This window comes from Mus caroli, chromosome 10, assembly GCF_900094665.2.
Source record: "Mus caroli chromosome 10, CAROLI_EIJ_v1.1, whole genome shotgun sequence".
Classification (NCBI taxonomy): Eukaryota; Metazoa; Chordata; class Mammalia; order Rodentia; family Muridae; genus Mus; species Mus caroli.
This window is the reverse complement of record NC_034579.1, coordinates 50,556,501-50,564,405: the sequence shown is the minus strand read 5'-3', so window position 1 is coordinate 50,564,405 and position 7,905 is coordinate 50,556,501.

The window sequence follows — 7,905 nt, the reverse complement described above, 5'->3', positions numbered from 1 at the left end:
GAGGTTCAGTCCACTATCATCATGGTGGGATGCTTGGCAGCTTCCAGGCAGACATGGTGCTGGAGATGGAGCTGAGAGTTCTACATCTTGATCTGTAGGCCCCATAAGTAGACTGTGTCACTGGGCATCACTTGAACATATTTGAGACTTCAAAGCTTGTCTCCACAATGACATGCACAGTAGCCTCCAACAAGGCCACACCTATTCCAACAAGGCCACACCTCCTCATAGTGTCACTCTCTATGGGCCTATGGGCACCATTTTCATTCACTGTGTGTGTATCTGGAACCTACAGAAGCTGGGGGAGGAAATCGTATGTTCTGGAAGTGGGCTACAGAAGACTGTGGTCTGCTATGTAGGTGCTGGGAATAGAACCCAGGTTCCCTATGAAGTACATCAAGAGCTCAGAACTGCTGAGCCATCTCTACAGCGTTATTATTATTATTATTATTATTATTATATTATTATTATTTTAAAGAACAATGTAATATATTAAGAGGGAGACTATTTGTTATTTCCCTCAGATATTTGTATCTGTGTTATTCTCTTTGGTGCTTGGGTCCTGGTATACTATATCCAGGTTAGGGAATTGTGTACATTTGATTTAGGTAATTCTTTAGAGGGACATCATACAAAAGAACAAAAGATCTGAAAGTAAAGAAAACGTGGTCTAAAAAAATAGGTATTTTATATGTAAGATGACATAATTCCATAGGTATTTTATTTGTATAGTGACATAATTCCAAATGTATTCAGCATCCATAGGGTAGAATGCAGGATGTCAGAGAGCTATGGAAATATGTTTTAGAAAAGTGGACCACTGTTCTTTATGATGGATTGTAAGGGAAAATTAACAGTATTTTGACTCCATGGTCACCAAGTGTCATGATTTATAGCCTACTTATAGATAGCAAGAATATGCTATTGGCTTAGGTTATATTTATTAATAAACCAACAGAATTTATGCATTCAAAGTGATAGACACTTCCAATTCCTCTTAGCTTTCAGAATTATTACGCAGAATGCATTTTTAATATTTATTACCGTTAGCTGTGAGATGTCTGTATATTCATCAATAGCCAAACTTGGACAAACTTTGGCAGGATATTCTCTCAAAAAGAAACCAGCCACTAGCTGCAGTGATGAAAGCTGTGTCCATAAGTTTTTAAGATGACCAGACACGTTTTTGCAATGCAACCAAAGGTCAGAGACAGAAAGCTTATTTTAATAGAGTATTCCTTTAACCTTGTTTCCCTCAAAGATTGATATTAAAATGCAGCATACCTTTTTTCTTCAGCTCCAGATATTAATTATTTTGACAAGCAATGGGGAAGTGCCAAAAGTATGTGAGCCGAGGAAGACAAAAGCAGTAGTGTTTCCAAGGATGCACCTGACAGCCCTTAAGGGGTCTGGAGGAATGAAAACCGAATTGTGAAGATTTCAAGTGCTGCAGTAATAAACTCAGGCAGTGTAAAGTTGCAAAGTTCGTTAAGCTTATGCTGAACTCAGAGCTTTTCTGAATACTGAGTAACTCCCTCTTATACATGTATACCTTCAATTTTTATTTAGTATTACTTATTACATTCAACAAACTCATATTAAAATCGCTTGACTTCATATTATGGCAAAGCATGTTAAGTATGTATTTGTGAAGTTAAACTTAGAATTATGAGTTGTAGTAACTGGGCCCTGAGCTCCCATCTGCAGTATTCTTGCTAGAATGACTGAATGGTAGATTTGAAGAGTACATTAATGCTCCAGCAACATCTGTTTTCTTTCATAAGCCCTGCGGATGTGAGTGATGGAGCTTACATTTTATTCAATATCATTTTCTAAGGTTCTATATATTATTTTAGGTTAAAGATTATTCATTGTGTTCACTAGAGTAAGTTCATCTTCCACTCCTAATCTTTCCCCCCTCACAAGGTTCAGCTTCATGAACTGAATTTTCTTCTTATTTTAAGAGATGTTTTAAATAAATGTGGGGCTAATAAACTTTAGTTAATTAATTTTCTTGTTTTATTAGATGATGTTTTACCAACACTGGGAGCCCTAACTTTCTGTATGTGCCCCTGTATCATGGGCCAGAATAAAAATCACTACTAATTAATTTTTGCATAGAAGTGAATTCTAATCACTTATGTGTATGCTTAGCACAGATCTGTTTTCCTTTTTGTGAACTGGGAAAGTATTTCTTCATTTAGAAAACTATTTAACATTAACTAGTAATTATTTTCTCTCCTTACAAGTAGTATCAATTGTTAAGCAAGAACAGAGCTGAACAAGGAGTTTCATGACTGTAGACTCGGCACTGTGGAAGTTGTTAAGAGGATCATTTCAAATCTGAGGCTAGCCTGGGCTATAGAGCATTTTTGAAGATGTCCACCTTAGAAGCCCCTTCTTAAAGAAAGAAAACTAAAACCGAAACAGCCCAGTTATAATTATTTATCAAATAAACTAGAGTCTGCTTAGTGAAAGTTTTAGTTTATATTTGTTAATATGTTTATTAACAAGATATAGCATGATTATCAGCAATAGAAAACCATTAGTAAATACGGCAAAGATAAATCCTGAGATTATTATCTCATCAATGTATAAGTGTGTAGGTCTTACTACATAAAGGAGAAATCTAGGAGGGTGGGAATGGAGCACGGAGTGCTTCAGGAAGTTTAAAGTTAGTAACATTGGTCCAGCTTGAGACCTATACCATAAGAGTGATCCCAACCCTGACTCTGGCCATGAAGGACCCAGAGACTGGATAGCCCAGAAAACTAGGATACTGAGATGGAACCAAATGTGATTGAGTGGGTGGGAATAGGGGGCACAATGAAATGATTCTTAATGATATTCTGGTATACTTCTAGATTGATGCCTATCCCAGTTGTCATGAGAGAGGCTTCACCCAACAACTGATTGGAGCAGATGTAGATACCCACAATCAAACATTAGGTAGGGTTCAGGGAATCCTTTGATAAAGGGAAGAAGGATTTTAGGAGCCAGTGACATCAAGGACTCCACAAGAAATCAACTAACCTGGCCTCATAAGGGCTCAGAGACTGAACCACCAACCAGGGAGCCTGCACAGAACTGACCAGAGCCCTCTGGACATATATTACTATAGTGTAGCCTGGTCTTCTTGTGGAACTCCTAACACTGGGGGGCAGGGACCATGTCTGACTCTGGTGCCTATCTTTGGGACCCTTTCCTCCTACTGGGTTGTGTTGTCTAGTCTTAAAAGGAAAGGGAGTACCTAGTTTTACTTAAGCTTGTTCTATTGTGGCTGGTTGATATCCAATGGAGGTGTCCTTTATTCTGAAGTGAAGTGGAGGAGGAGTAGATGTGGGAGGGAGAAGTAGAGAGGTAGGGGAGAGAAACTGGGTAGAAAAAAGGGGAGATGAAACTGAGGTCGGTGAGTGGAAATAAAGTTAGAATAAGGAAAGATGACTTCTTTCTCCTTTGGCCAAATGTCAGAACATCTCTGCAGTCTCTCTACCATTCATCTTTTTTTATAATGGTTAATAAGATATAGGTTAATGTCTGTGGACATGGGTTAGTGGTATGGTTCTTAGTATTATAGTGACATTTTATTGTTTTTATATTATTATTTCTTAACTTGTGCTCATTAATTCAGTCAAGAAATACTTGGTACAGGTTGCATCATGACTGATAGTGTGAGGCCCTATGTTTTCAAAGACACTCATGTTAGAGGAGGAAAGTATGTAAATATATAATCATAGCAAAGAGTCCTATGTTTTATAGCTATAAGAATATATACATATATGGATGTAATAACAGCTAATAAAATAAGAGGACAAGGAAGGTGTATGGAAGGAATGGGAGGAGGAAGGGGAAGTGAGGTAAATATTTATAATTTCAGAAAATTAAAACTAGTGGTGTCATAGAGTTTCCTGCAGAGATCCAATACTGCTACAGAAATGTGTCTGATATGAATTCTGTGTTTAAGGTTCCTGTGAGACATGTTTGGGAAGGCATTTCTGGCAGAGAGAAACTAAAGGAGCAGGAAATATCATATTATTGAGGGAAGTAGGTATTGTGATAGCCTTATGGCTGGAAGATAAAGAGTGATGGCTGGAGAGACAAACTGAGTGGATCACCACAGTGCTGCAGAGACACAACATTGATCTAGAGCAGAAGCAAGCCATTGATGGGTTTTCAACATGAAAAACATTCAAGTTTAAAAATGTCCCTCATCTGCCATCATGAAAAGTGAACCATAGGAAAAGAGAAATGAAAGAAACAGCAGTTATAAGTCAAATATTGTAACACAGTAAAGAGATAATGAGAGTCTAAATTAGGCCAGAGACAGTAAGTACAGCACAAGGAAGAAGTTAACTGCAGAAGGCTTTAGGAACAATTATATTTGAAAAATGAAGAAGAGAGAAAGTTAAGTTGAATCCCTTGCTTGTTTGGGAGATTTTAAATTCTGTACCATTATCCAGTTACACAACAGAGTGTAGACAGCTGTTGGAGAAAGACAAATTTGGCTTGGCTACCTGGAGTCTGAGAGTACGCACAGATTATTATGTGAGCTGGAGAGCAGTCCAGAAATTGATGCAATTTGGTAGTTTTCAGCGTACACACATCAGCAAAAGTTGTGTTGAATAGTTTTCAAGGAGATTTAATGAGATGAAAGCAAAGAATGATTTCAGGAGCGCTGCTGTGTTAGGTTTTCTTATCACCAACCCCCCAGGGTATGGTTAGCACCAGATCTCAGGCAAACTTTCCAATGTGGTCTTCTAGGAGTAAGCAATTGAGTAGAAGTCGGAAAATGGAGTCCTGAGAAGTACGAAGAAAGAACAGAGTACAGGCAGGGTCAGGGAAAACCAGAACACAGAGCTACAAGGGATCAAATGTGGGTAACACTCAGTGCTATAAGGGGGTCAAATTACACCAACGTAGAGCCAGAACACGAGCTTTTCTTTACACATGGCATAAACACATGGGTATCACTTTTATTTACATTTAATACAATTTTGATAGGTGAACAAATGTCAGGCTGTGTTTTCAGTAGATAGATTTCCTTTGACTCAACCTCAAATTTTCTTTGGAACTCTCAGTAGTACATATGTACCAGAAGCAACAAATGCGCGTTAAAGAAAATGTCATGAAGCAAAATGATGTTTTGTTGAATGTAGTTTAAATTATATAATAAATAATGAGACATGCCAAGGCAAATACAAATTTAGAGGCCCAAGTGTGGAACCAGGAGCTTTATTTTATTTTGTTAACATCTTACACTATTATAAATGCATGTGGTTACCAACCATGCAGTCAGCATGGTTAAGAAATGGAACAAAACTGTAAGAAGTTCCTTGCCCATGTTCACTCCTGTGGAGTTGACCGAACATTTTATTAAGTGGCAAGAGCAATCTAGTTTTCTAGACAGGGTTCTTTTCTTTCACCTCTTCTTCCAGGTACTCACTGAGCAGATACAATGTGTCTCACATTGTTCTGCAGGATGGCAACACTGCATTGAAGAAAGTAAACAAAGCCTGTACTTTCACAGATCTTACAGTGATAGACCATATGGGATAAATATAATTAAGTAAAAGGTTTTTTTTTAATTGAAATTGAAGTACATTCTCTGTCAATTATAAAGTGGATATGGTAAAACGGTGTTACATAATGAAATAAAAATTTATTACATGACTTCATAGCAGTCAAGTATATTTAAATAGACTGACAATTCATTGACTTGACAAGTGAGAAAGGGACAAGATAGATGTTTTTACAGCATTTTTTTTTAACAACATGGTCTTTTCAGATGTATACGATAGCTTGTGGTCTTGAGGGCAGGAATGAGCTGTCTCTTGGCAGAAGTTGAAAGGAAAAAGGTTCAAAACTACATAAAGTAAATAAGGGATGTGGAGAGTGGGAGAAACCATCTACTCTAGGGAAGAGCACATGGATCGGGTATCCAATACTGAATTTGATCAGTACTGACAACATATTCATACAAGTAACATTATTCAGACCGAGCTGGTTAAGTTTAGGTAGGATACATATATATAAATGCTAACATGAAAAAATGAAGATAATGTATATACACACACAATTAATTTATAAAGAGCCTTGAATTTGAAAGAGCAAGGAGAGGGTGTATAGAAAGGTTTGAAGTGGGGAAAAGGAAGGGAGAAATGATATCACTATATTATAATTTCAAAAATAAAAGATAAAAGAGGGCAAAGAGAAAGAAACATGTAGTCCATCAGAAAAGTTGGGAGAGAGAGAGGGAGAGGGAGAGGGAGAAGGAGAGGGAGAGAGAGAGAGAGAGACAGAGAGAGAGAGAGAGAGAGAGAGAGAGAGAGAGAGCACTGTGAGGTAAGTTAAGTCTTCGTCCTCATATGTAAACTAGTAAGCAATTGTAAACAGTTGGGTAATATGAATAGTTGTAGGTTATTATAGCATTTCTCTCTGTTAGTCTTTAAACGTGAATCAAAAACTAAGAAATAAAACATGTGCAAAGAAAGAATCTATTTTGTTGATTGCATTTGCATTGTATTATATTGCATTGAATTTAGTTTGTATTGTATCCTATGATCATTAGATGTTTGCTACCATGAGAAATTGAAATAATGCTAGCACATTTTAAGGATTTTCAGGAGGGCTAAATATGTGAATTGTTTACCATGGCCTTTAGTACATTGCAGATGTTATGTGTATTTTCTTCCTGGTCCAAGATAAGTGAAATTGACTGTGTAGTTTTCTATACCTTTTCTATGCCAGGGGAAAACAGACTTTTCAAGAGTACGACTTTCCATTCTAATAACACCTTTGTGCCAATCATTAAGTAGGGGAGTATAAAATATCATCAAAATATTCTCGATTGGCAACAGCTTTTAAGGGTGGCCAAAGTACCCAGGCTAGTATCCTAACTGAACAGGGATGAGTCTGGCAGACCCCTGTCCTAGTCTTTCTATTGCTGTAATAAACATCATGGTCAAACATAACTTGTAACATATCCATCCCATTGCAGTGCTGACTAAGGAGTTTTGCATTGGGTGTGTAGTCAATGAGGACTACCTGGAAATGCCCCAGATAGTTACAGAATATCAAAATCCACCCTGCACTTTGCTTATTCTGTTTTACCAGGGTTAACTACTTGTATCCAAACTAGGAGTCATGGTGGAAATTTTCAGCATTTTATGTCTTGTCATCTCTGTTTGCTTGAAAATTGAATTAATAAAGCAGTTTTGGTGATTTGTAATTTTGACACTTTGGATGATTAAAAACCAATGCAGTTCAAATGCGCATCACACACTGAAATGTGAGGTTTCTTTTCTGATTGAACATGCAGTAAGAAGGAACTACTATTTAACGTCTCAGTAGTAATAGAGTTTGTGAGGGGATGAAAGCTGACTCATGTCCTGCGGGTTTGAATTGACACTATGGAAGAGATGACATGGAATACCTTCCTACCTTCTGTTCTGAGCAAATCCTGGTGAACATGACTGAATACCTATTAAAGCAAGGTATTTCCTGTGTAAATAAAGCAACAACAAGCTACAGCCATCAGTATTCATTATGTGTATGTGTGTTTGCGTGTGTGTGAGTGCCTGTGTGTTTTCAGAATATAGAATGCTATTTTTGATCAGGTCCTTGTAGGAAACACTTATGGCTGGGTAGGCATCTCTGCTGGAAATTAATCAAAACATGATCATTAGTGCTTGCATTTAGATCATAAACATCTCAGGAAAGTACCCCTTCCTGTGGTTTGCCAGGCTGTGAGCTGTTGATGTTTTTGTTTTATATATTACCTTGTTCTAACACAGATGTGTTGTGCAGCCCTCAGGACTGACCCTGATATTTGAGTTAATTGGAATCAAGCCTAGTGGAACTTGCAAAATTTTCATGTGTTTCCCCCCCCCCTTCCTTCCTTCCTTC